We start from the raw sequence: 12,974 nt of genomic DNA, 5'->3' as shown, positions 1-12,974 counted from the left end.
CGTTTTTATCTCAATATCAAATCATTTCTGGGTAACAATGAAGTTCCTCACTGTGATTGTTTTCAATTAAAGTGGTCAAAAAGAAACAAAATAGCTTCTTAGCATACATTGTTTTGCTAGGACTGTCTGGGAGTGGTCTGAGTAGGTAGGTGAAAACTGAAAACTAGCTGTTATTGGCAGACAGGCTTGTAACTCTCTTTCTTATCGGTCTATTCTGTCATTTACCGCCTGGTTATAGGCTGGCGAAACTCTATGCCACCAGAATAGGTGGTCTTTTCAGGTGGTCTTTTCAAACAGCTCTTACACCAAAAGACATTATCATAATTGTCACAATCTCACAGTATTATTCCTATCTCATAGTGTGGAAAAATATATAAAACACAGGAAACTGACGTTTTTTTGATTGCACTTGGCCTTTAACTTTATGAAGCCATTGCTGAATGTAATGTTATGATGTGTTGTACTTTATAGTAGCTCTTAATGTGTCTGACTAAATAAGATCAGGCTTCAGCACATTGAGAGGGTTAATACAGTGTGGTAGTGCCTGCTTTTCTCTGCTTTCTGTGTGACTGTGAAAGTGCTGTTCTGGGTGTGGCGGGAAGAGAAGGGAAGCACCATCAGGGCAGAGGAATGTCAGGAATGCTGGGTTAACTAACTGCGGGACTGTGGACTCACTCACTGTATTACACTGCTGTGGGTTAACTTACTACATCGCTGTATTATACTGCTGTTGGGTTAACTAACTGCGGGACTGTGGACTCACTCACTGTATTACACTGCTGTTGGGTTAACTTACTACATCGCTGTATTATACTGCTGTTGGGTTAACTTACTACATCTCTGTATTATACTGCTGTTGGGTTAACTTACTACATCGCTGTATTATACTGCTGTTGGGTTAACTTACTACATCGCTGTATTATACTGCTGTTGGGTTAACTTACTACATCGCTGTATTATACTGCTGTTGGGTTAACTTACTACATCGCTGTATTATACTGCTGTTGGGTTAACTTACTACATCGCTGTATTATACTGCTGTTGTTACATCTCTGTATTATACTGTTGGGTTAACTTACTACATCGCTGTATTATACTGCTGTTGGGTTAACTTACTACATCGCTGTATTATACTGCTGTTGGGTTAACTTACTACATCGCTGTATTATACTGCTGTTGGTTTAACTTACTACATCTCTGTATTATACTGCTGTTGGGTTAACTTACTACATCGCTGTATTATACTGCTGTTGGGTAAACTTACTACATCTGTTGTGTTTGTTCAGCTGTTGAAACTGTGGAACACTGCAAGCAGGTAATAAGCATTGATATGTGCAGTAGTCAATGTCTTCATTTTTCATATTGAGGATAATAGCCACAGAAGAATGTTGTTTGTGATAGATTCAGACTCAGTGCAATTGCAAGCATGTACAAGTGCACAGGGTCTCAATATGTATCCATATGAACACCCTACTTACAATGCAAGCCCAATACGTTGCTACATTCTAAGTAGTAGTCTATGCCAGTGGATATAGTGGAACTCAGCCAGCCATGAATGGCAAGTCTGGCCTGGTTGTAGTCAGCAGATGTAGTAACAGCCCTGATCTGTTTTCAGTGCAGTCCTCTACACTGACACTAACTCAAATGAATGAGCCCAGATCTAATGCATAATGATACTCCAGACAGCCACGTCTGTCTGTCTGCTTACACCCACAGCCCATTAACGAGCTACTTTACAGTACACAGTGTACCTAGGACTCTCTGGGAGAACATATCTGTACATGCACAGAGAACATGCAGTGAGTGGATGTGTAGATATTTGCCTGTGCGTATGTGTGTGACGGGTGGATCTGTGTGTGTGTGTATGTGTGCCTGTGTCAGGTAAGTGTGTGTGTGCGCATGTGTGTGCCTGGAGCATGGGTGTGTGTGTGTTAGTAGAATTACAATGAGTCAGCCAAGGTTACACAGTTTGAATGTGAAATGGAAGGCCCTCTTTTGATGAGAAACATCTAGCTACGTGTTTGTTGGATGTAGAGGATATTGGTAATTACATGTTTGCTGGCAGTAGAGAGCTATTTCCACAGACCCTCTGCAGACAAAACAGGCCACAGATGTGTTGTCTACTGTAAGGTAGATTCCTCTCATAGTTACTGAAGAATGCATCTGGAAACGAGTGCCACAGAATTAGTTTTGGTTAGCAAACACGCTAAATGCTAATTGTAATCAAAAGGCTCGAACTTGCATTGGCACTGTTATTTTATTAGTTTGTGTATACTGAAACAATACACTGGAACTGGTATACAGACATTTTATTTTTTAACAAATTTGTTCACAAATGTTGTTTTATTATTCGTAATAATAATGAAATTAATTCTAACTAGAAAACCTGCAAGCACCATCAAAGAAAATAACCATAAAATCCAAGAAACTTGAGACTTGAGTGTATCCTACAAATAGACACACCACAATTAGAAAATAGAATTTCAATTGTAACCTTTTTTAAAATCGTTTTTTTTATATATAAAAAGCTAGTGCAAATACAATATTTTACACAAATTACAGAGTATGCACGCATATGGTAACAAAACAAAAGAAGAAAGGTTTTCTCTTTTCCCCGATACCAGCTCCTAACTATCTAAAGCCTGTACGCACTTCGTGTGGTTTCATATTTGATTGAGTAAGGTACAAACCATTTCCCCCTCTCCAAAGACCTCCACTTGATACAGGCCAGAATCCTCCGTGTCCACATCATGGACATACAATACCTAGATTTGGCTCAACATACTTTCACATTGACACTTTCTAACATGGCTCCTGCAATATTTCACATACAATTTACAATACTCTCTAAAAAATACCTTGATTTATACATTATCATTGGGGCCCTGAGTTTCTCCTGAATATGTGATCTGACCAGAGTTTTTCCTTTTCAAAGTCACATGGTCAGGGAAAACTCAAACCCCTAGTCATCTTGTCTGACTCTTCCTATATGCAATATGAACATACAGTTCACATATACAGTACCAGTGAAAAGGAAACACCTACTCATTCAAGGGTTTTTCTTTATTTATACTAGTTTCTACATTGTAGAATAATAGTTAAGACATCAAAACTATGAAATAACACATGGAATCATGTAGTAACCAAAAAGTGCTATATTTTATATCTGAGATTCTTCAAAGTAGCCACCTTTGCCTTGATGACAGCTTTGCACACTCTTGGCATAGAAAATAGTAAACATAAAGAAAAACCCTTCAATGAGTAGGTGTGTCCAAACTTTTGACTGGTACTGTAGGTCCAACCATTATTATCACACTGTGGCCAATCTAGAGTTTCTTCATCTATGCCTTTTTCTGCCCAGTATCAAGTGAGCAAAAATTAAAAACATCCTCCACGTCCTCCTCAATGGAGGAATTAATCTCATTACGACAACATCCTCAACACCTGTATACTAGGCCCTGGGACTAGAGCTCTGTCCAACATCCCCACTAGCACACGATTTAGAATGAAGCAAAGTATTGGGCATGTATCCTTAGTGGTATGCTAGTATTGACATGTGAACAAAGCCTAGCTACTACTGCAATGTTTTAAATACATTAGACCACTCCTTCCATTGGAATGACCTCTGTGTCTTCTTCCTAGCCCAAAGGCCAGCAGATGGAGACATTGAGTCATTTTCATCTTACCGTCCAAACGCATTGTATACAGCCGGAAATAAATGAGTATCCCTCGTTGACCGGTTCGTACCTGAAACATTCTCCATTCAGGCAGGAGAGGCTTTGGTATCCTCTTTAACTTTATTTAATGATGGGAAAAAGGGGGTAAATATGCATACCTTTTTCAACCACAATGCTTAATCCCGGATGGTGTGTCGTGTTCAGCCAATCAAGTTGAAACTATCAAAACAGGGTGCATCGCATTAGTGGAAACCAAGACTGTTCTCAGGGTAGACCTGGTTGTAGCTAGATGTGTTTGAGTCGAGTCAGGGACAATTTTTCCATTTTAGCTAACCCTAACCCTTTTCCTAACCTTAACTTAATTATCCTAACCCAGCCACGTTAATTCTCCTAACCTGCTACGAAAAGTAACTTCTGCTAGTCAAAACCGGCAGACCCGCCCTGAGAACAGCGTTGGTTTCCACTAATGCGATAAAGTGCTGCGTAATGTTAGGGGGGCTGCTTCCTGCAACCTGATTGGCTGAACGGCATACACAACATCCGGGACTAATGTTTAGTCACCCTAGTGGTGTAAAATGGTCCGCATATTTCCCCATTCTTGTTTTAGTTACGAACCAGTCCACGAGGGATATTAATGTATTGTCGGCTGCATACAATGCGTTTGGACAGTAAGATGAAAATGACTCAATGTCGCCATCTGCCGTCCTTCTTCCCGTATCCTCGTACAATACAATCTGTTTACCTGTTTTGATTCGATCAACAAAATGAACTGGGGGAAAATACACATGAAAAACAACAACAGCAAAAAGAACCAAGAGGTTGGAAATGCGTAACAAGTTGTAATGAACACCCATTGTTTTCTCTCCCCCTCAACACCAGTTAAGAGATGACACTGTCCAACAGGGGAGTAGTAGGGAGTCGTGTGGTGTCGTGTCACTGGGCAGACACTAGGGGGAACTCCTGTTTCTACCATTACAGAACTCACCGCTACAAACTCACCTCTGTTTTTATTTTAGACCCTTTTATCAAACATTGTCAGTTAGGTTGAGGAGTGGGGACGTAGGGGCTTTGTCTTTTTGTGTGAAATATTATATTACAGAAGTACAATATCGTGTAGAGCATTCATTGGCAGCATTTAAAAAAATCCTAGGACATTTATTTGCCCATTTCTTTAAGATATTTCAAGTCTTATTTTCTTAAGAGGTGTGTTCTTACAGATCTCAAATACATACACTGACAGTTTGGATTGCTATAGAGGTCTGTGACAGACACGGGTTGGTGGTGATGGAGTACATCATCTATATAACATGAGTTGGTTGTTGGTTGGTTCTGATTGGCTCCGTCTCTCATCATGTCCAAGTTTGTCTTTGCCCACCTTGCCAGTCCTTGTGTTGTGTCTCAGCTCTCTGTGTGACTTGCAGCCTGCAATGCGGATGCCACTCTCCACTTACATCTACACATATGTCCAGGTTGACCAGCAGCCAAACCAAAGGTCGACGGAGAGAGTCCAACTCCCAGACATGTCTTTAGCCACAAGGCTGTGCATTCTGACCAGTAGACAACATTTACTGACCCCAGCTGACAGAAGACCCTTTTCTGGACTTCAGCGTGTGTAGGGGTCAAAGGTGAGAAGTCAGAGAGCACAGAACAGGCCGCATCTCTGAGTGAGTGAGTGTCTGTCAGCTGGTCGTTATAGATAGAGTGGGATAAAGATAGATGTGCTGAATGATGGCCCTTCACTGCAGGACTAGGACAACCGGTGCCTCCTCACTAAACGTCCACACTAAGAGCACGTAGCCATCTCCAGCATATAACAGTACAATAAGAATCCTAATCATAATAATCCATATAATAAATTAGATTTATATATTTATTATATAAATATAATAACTAATTATGGTAATAACCCATATCGAACAGCCCACCAACATTAAATCGGGGGACGATGGCGACTTAACCATTCTGGTTAATGGGCGTGTTGAAGTTTTCTATGCCTGAGTTGGTTTTCCAGCGGTACGGACATTTATTGACAAGACGTCAAACAACAGTCAAGTTTCAACAAAGGAATCCTGATTGAATTCTGTTCAGTTTAAACACAAAAAGGTGCCAAAACCATTCTCTTTTTTTTGCCAAGAAATAAACAAAAATAAAACAACAACATGTCAATAAACAATAAAAACAACAACACATGCCTTTTCTTTTCAAAATGCTGAAGCTCACACCAACATTCATTATATTTGTCATTTGTGCAAGAAGTAAATAAGCAATTTTTAAAAAAGACAACAAGGTCAGTTGTGTGTGCTCCTCCAATGAGGAGGCTTGTCACAAAGTCACATGAAACATTCCCCAAACAGACGTCCAATCACGTCTCCTGACAGAGTCGAGTGCTACAAAGGAGACTAAGACAAGGAAAAGGTCCTATTCCGAAAAGGTAGGTAAATAAAGAAAGCAAAAGTCTTTTATACAATAGGACCAAACTGAACACAAAAGAAAGAGGGTGCGTCCATGAGAAAGGTACTTCCTGGTTATAATGTGGAACCAGGAAACCCGCCTAGCGTCTTAGCTCGTTGGACCCAAGAACGTGCCGGACGCTAGGCGGGATGGAGCCAATAGAGGAAACACTACTGTTTACAACACGGCCATGTGCAAAAACTGAATCCAAACAGTCTCCCCATTGTCTGTTTGTCTCTCTCTCTCTCTCTCTCTCTCTCTCTCTCTCTCTCTCTCTCTCTCTCTCTCTCTCTCTCTCTCTCTCTCTCTCTCTCTCTCTCTCTCTCTCTCTCTCTCTCTATATATATATATATATATATATATAATGAATGTTATACCTCTGGAAAGGCCTTGGTCTGAGATGAGGGTTTAGACACTAGACCTTTCCTCTGGGTTTAGAAAGTGCTGAAACAGTATCAAGTCTCCGCCGTTAGTCGGCTACTCTAAATGTGCATCTTTATTGGTTGGTTTTACAAAAGTGGTCCCCACTAATATATTAGGTTATAATAACTCTGTCAACTGTCTTTTCTCTCTGGACCTTATTGAGGGTTAGGGCTAGTGATCTCAAAGTCCATAGGAGAACACCACACACACACACATACGCACACAGAAAATAAACAACATCTGTATGAAAGGCTGCTGGGGACAACCTATCTCAAGTTTAAACAAAAACGTGTCCACACATATTTCCACATACCTGTATGCAACTAGCCTTAGGCAAACATGTCTCTCCACACGCTCACACAGCCGTTGACATGATGCAGATGAACAACACACAGTAGAAACTGGACAGAGGCCAAGAGTACTAACACAGAGCACACAAGTCTTTCTAAGGAAACAGGAATGTCTCCTTACTTCACCAGAAGCTGATAAACATTGTAAATCCACCTGAAAGCCAACAGCTCCCAGGGCAGGGAGACTTTCTATGTCAACACTACATACATACCTCTCTTCCACTGACATCATACTACTGCCATGTCACCTGTCCTTCACCTCTCCCTCACAACAACACAAACATACCAAGAATGGCTCTCCAATGACAAGCACAGTACACCTCTCCCTAGCCAGGCGCATGTCTCTGTCTTTCGATATCACTCATTATTTCTTTTTCTTTATCTCTATCTTACATCACTCTCTCTGACTGACAACTTTCCGGACTGCAGAATGAATCATCGTTTAGTGTATCCAGACTCTTGACAGTCAGACTGTAAATGAACTTCTAGCTGGAGCGTTGACTGACAAAGCATTCCGTTTACTGAGGTCAAAGACATACTTCTACATACCGGTAGGCGTGCGTATGCTGCCAGCTTGACACACCAACACACAGGTAATACGCTCACTCAATCTCCATTCTTATCCACCCACTCTGCACTAAACCTTCCTGAGTTAAAGAAATCTGTCTAGTGTGAGGCAAATGAAATTGAAGACATTTTAGGGGCACAGTACATGGCTAACAAACATCAGACAGGGACAATGCTACATACACTTGGCACAACAATGGGAGAGAAAAAGTATAAACAAAGACAACTATTGCACATACAGTATGATTCCAAGGGCAACGGGAATCATTATCCTGATAGATAAGAACTGGGACTACCTGAACTAGAAATAAAAAAACACAAAATAAAATAAAAATATAAGGGGTAATTGCCACAAGCTCTGCTGTCCCCTCCATCTAAATACTACTTTATTTTAACCTCACACAATTTTAGTACAACTTGAATACAACCTTATAACAAACCACTACATTGTATTATATATTAGGCTAAATCTCCTGACTGCATTCCCCTTACTTGTAGTCCTGGCCTCTAACATCTACCTGTCCTGCCCACTACGCCTCTCACCTCTCCAACTAACCTGACACACTTGTAGTCCTGACCTCTAACATCTACCTGTCCTGCCCACTACGCCTCTCACCTCTCCAACTAACCTGACACACTTGTAGTCCTGGCCTCTAACATCTACCTGTCCTGCCCACTACGCCTCTCACCTCTCCAACTAACCTGACACACTTGTAGTCCTGGCCTCTAACATCTAGCTGTCCTGCCCACTACGCCTCTCACCTCTCCAACTAACCTGCCACACTGCTTTGATTGTAAAGCTGACCTAATCAGACATTGCATCTTGGGTGAACGTGGCTTCCTGTATGTGTGTGTGTTTGTTTATTTTGTTTACTCCTAAAACAAGAAAAACAAACTGTGGTGAATCTCTGGGTTCACTTAACACTCATCTCAACATGCAAGCATCCCCACTGGAGCGTGAACACTGTTACTTAATATGTCTCTAACAGAAAATAAAAAGTGAGTGTGTGTGTGGGAACTAGAGAGCAAAAGGAAACTGTGCTAGTGGGAAGAAAAAGGCAGTTGCACATGTAAGGCCAGGCCATTGATAGAAGGTAGCTAGCGGTTGCTGAGGGTAAACTAACTAACTGGTTGCTGAGGTTCTAGAGAGGGTATGACAGAGGCTGGCTGGCCATGGATACCTGAACTAGTAGTCAGAGGTTAGAGGTCACTAGTGGGTGTAGCATCATGGGTACTTTCGTCCTTACTGGACAGTCTGTCACTGCATATGTGAAAATCTCCCTGAATGTTTTGAATGGCAGGCCGTGCAACTGCAACAACTTAATAGGAATTGAAAGTTGCTGAAATGACTAGGCGGGTATGTTAAAGGGGGTATGTGAAGGGGGTAGAGCCTGTGATGTGTGTGTGTGTGTGTGTGTGTGTGTGTGTGTGTGTGTGTGTGTGTGTGTGTGTGTGTGTGTGTGTGTGTGTGTGTGTGTGTGTGTGTGTGTGTGTGTGTGTGTGTGTGTGTGTGTGTGTGTGTGTGTGTGTGTGTGTGTGTGTGTGTGTGTGGATGTGTGTGTGTGTGTAAGCAGCTCTTTATTTTGGTTCTAACATTGAGGGAGAAGGTTTTTATTGCAGAGAGCTTCTAGAAGGAACGATTGACATGTTATAGCTAGCCAGCCAGAGAGAGATGAGAGGAAAGGCTTTTAACTAGTGCGCTCTCTAGAGACACAGCTTCACCCCTCATCTGTGGCTGGCCATAAAAGGGAGGTATGAGAGGAGGAGCACTCTAATGGGTTATAATGTATGCTTGTTGTCTGACTATTGCTATTGGAAAGCAGCCCACACACAACTGCCATGATGCTATGCATTTGCACTAGAAAACATTACCTGAAAAGGTTTGAGTGGTGTGTGTGTCATTGTTTTGCTGTATTTTCCCATAATGAGAGTTTAGGAGGGGTAAGTCAGTCAGAACAATACTTAACTCAACCAGGGTCTCATTTTGGTTCAATGTGTATGAATGCAAAACCATATACAGATTCCATATCTTAATTTGAGCCAGTTTCACAGAGCAGGAAAATAATCCTGCAGCAAATTATACATTTTATGTAGATTATAATTAATAGATTGTTTTGTAGCGGTTGATACATTTTTCATCAGGGAAAATCAAGTCTGAAATTTGAAAGTGGAAATTACAAACGTAAGACGCATTTTTAAACCTTAAATACACTACAAGTTTGAATTTCTTGCTGTGCAGGGATACTCCTGCAACAACAAGATGATCAAATTTAGATACGGCATCTGTATCTAATGGTTAAAATACCTGCTATTTTACCCAGTTTGGTGAAGCTCTAGAAGGAACAGTCATTAATATACCCATCCTGCCCTTACAAAAAGACAAAAAGATTCTCACAAAAACACACACATCACACACATACATATACACACATACATATACACACACACACACACACACATGCACATATTCATGAACTACCTTTAGAATACATAATAAAACAATGCTATAAAAGAACAAATGAAGATGCACTGCCGTGGTGTTGATCTGAGAAACCCTGTTTTATTATAAAAAATAAAGCATTTTCCAACCTATACGTGGTATATACTCACTCACCATCACCCATCTGTCTTCATCCATCCATCCAAGTCACACATCCATCCGTCCATCACTACGCCGATCACCCGCATCCATCCTCCTATTTCACCACAGTCCACGTAGGAGTTGTTCTTAACCACAGATCTAGGATCAGATTGGCCTACACCAAAGGAGGCTGGTGGGAGGAGATATAGGAGGACGGGCTCATTGGAATGGATGGAATGAAATATATGGAACAGTATCAAACATGGAAACCACATGTTTGACTCCATTCCAACATTCCAGCAATTACAATGAATCTGTCCTCCTATAGCTCATCCCACCAGCCACCTCTGGCCTGCACCCACTTCTAACACTAACCATTAGCAGGATGAACTAAACATTTGAACCTAGAGCAGTAGTTAGAAGCAACTTCTACATACTTCTAGTTCTCTGCCACATCTTCTACCACCTGAACACACCTGAAAAACACGGCCAATCAGAGAGCTCAACAGGTGTACCTGCTGGTGGCCCCGCCCCGGCTCCACAATGTCTCTCAACCAAACACGCAACAAGTGGGCGGGACTTGGAGATGCCACAGGTGTGGTCCAATGAGGAGCAGAGCAGAGAGCATTGGAGACAATCAGCATGGATCACACTTGTTAAATAACTGCTACAATTCAGTAAAATGGGGTTTCAGTTCGTGTGTATGTGCAACCTAGCTGAAAACATAGTTCTGTCTGAAATGGCATCCTATTCCCTATATAGTGCACTACTTTTGGCCAGTGCACTGTATAGAGAAAAGTATATTTTGAACACAGTCAAAAAGTAATGTCACCCAACTGACTACCTCTCCAGATGTGCAAATTGCAAGATTCTCTTAAGTAGAACTCCAAAAACAGAAACACTGGACATTTTACATTGGATATATCATATTAAGTTATATGATATTTCTATACACATATACAAACACACGTACACACACGCCAACAAACACACTGCACAGAGCACTGAGACTAACTATCATCTTCGTCTGCTACTCAAATATCTTGGCTTCTCTACATCATCAAGGGGAAATATCTATGCCACAACAGTATTTATATACATACTAAATGTATATCATCAAGTATGAAATACATACAATCCTCTCCTTTAGGAAAGTGCCTGTCTGTGTGGGTACTGTATTCCGTGTGTGTGTCTGTGTGAGTGTGTGTGCTCTTGTGAGTGTGTGTGCCCTAACACATACCTGCATTCATGCACACTTGCATACATACATTATGTATATGACGCCCTTCACAAATTCTGTGGCCAGAACGTCTATAACTGTCTCTCAATCTCGTCCACAACATACCTGGACATTCCCACAATTATTCCCATTCTTTACCCATTCTTCTTTTGGATTTCATTGACATTTGATATCCTTGACAAGGCAGTTTATGTGTCAAAAGGTACATTTTTTGACCGCACACATATTTTGAAAAGCATGTTTTGATTTGAGTAAAGTGCCTCAACAAAAGCACTCTCTGATATTATACCTTCTTCCATATTCCTCTTCTCTCTTTCCCTCCCTCCCCTAACTGGCACTCACTCCATCACATGTCACATTCATCCCTTTCAAAGGTTGTGTGACCCCAAGACACCAGGACATCAACATGACCCCCTTCATCGTTCAAAAGTGCTGCTGCCACAGAGTTCTACTTCTTCCTTAAGTCAAAATAACAAAAACATACAGTACTGTGTTAATGAAGAGATCAATAATAATAATAATGTAATAATAGTTGTGATATCATCAGTTGGTGAGTGTGACAGGTGTGCAAATGAAAGTGCTTCAACACAACATCCTGTCCCTCTCCTCTCTAAAGACTCAACACTGACTTTCTGACAGAGTCCAAAATGGCAACCTATTCCTTACATAGTGCACTATTTTTGATCCGGGCTCATAGAAATAGGGCCTTGGTCAAAAGTTGTGCACTATGTTGAAATAGGGTGCCACTTTCTTCTGCCTCTCTCCATAAGATCAAAAGGTCGCACAAGTAAAAGGATGGAGTATAATCATCTTCCTATTTTCATAGTTCATTTCAACCCAGTGTGACTGCAAATGTATGCATCATTAGGGTATAAAGGAATAACATAGACATTTAACTTTACCACCTTGGTTCAAACTATACGTACATAAATGTGACCCCTGATCTCAAAGTTCTAGACAATCATCAAATATATCATTATCAACTCACTGGGCAAGATAGGATGAAAGGTCAAAATTGACAAGCAAAACTAAATTAAAAAGTTAAAATAAAAATGTTTCAATAACAAAAATAATAACATAATGAGATCAGTGTCAGCAAAACATAACAAAGGAAGGAAGAGTTCCCTCTTTCTAGAGGCACACTGGCGCCGCTCGATGACCTCACCTGGCTAGACTGGCCTGCAGGATGACATCACCTAGCTAAGTGGTCGAGATGCATGAGTGTCGAGGCTTCCGGTGACCCCTTGTTTTTGATTAGATGTGTTGTCATGAGGGTTTAAAATGGTTACAGACACTGTTTGAACTGTCTTATCTAAAGACGTCTTGAGTCACTTGGGATAAATGACATCATATCAACTCAGTCTGCCACCATGGCAACTGGGTGGCGTCGAGAGTGATTAAGTCCAGACCCCTGAACACTCGTCAGTAGTGCCTGTATCAGGAAGTGACATCACAAAGGAAGTGACATCACTCACGGGTCTACATTACACCCGTTTAGTCATGCCCCTAGCCGCGATCGGAAAGCTAACTACATGTTTTATTCATTTTATGTATTTGTCCACCTGCAGCCGTCACATGACCAGAGAGGTATCACGCAGTGCTCTTGTGTGCCACAAAAACCACCAATAAAACATCTACAAAACTTCACAAAACCCTCGCCCAGAGATTTGTGGGGGAAAAAACTA

This window comes from Oncorhynchus masou, chromosome 13 (genome assembly GCF_036934945.1).
Source record: "Oncorhynchus masou masou isolate Uvic2021 chromosome 13, UVic_Omas_1.1, whole genome shotgun sequence".
Lineage (NCBI taxonomy): Eukaryota > Metazoa > Chordata > Actinopteri > Salmoniformes > Salmonidae > Oncorhynchus > Oncorhynchus masou.
Note: the sequence above shows the minus strand (reverse complement) of the source record.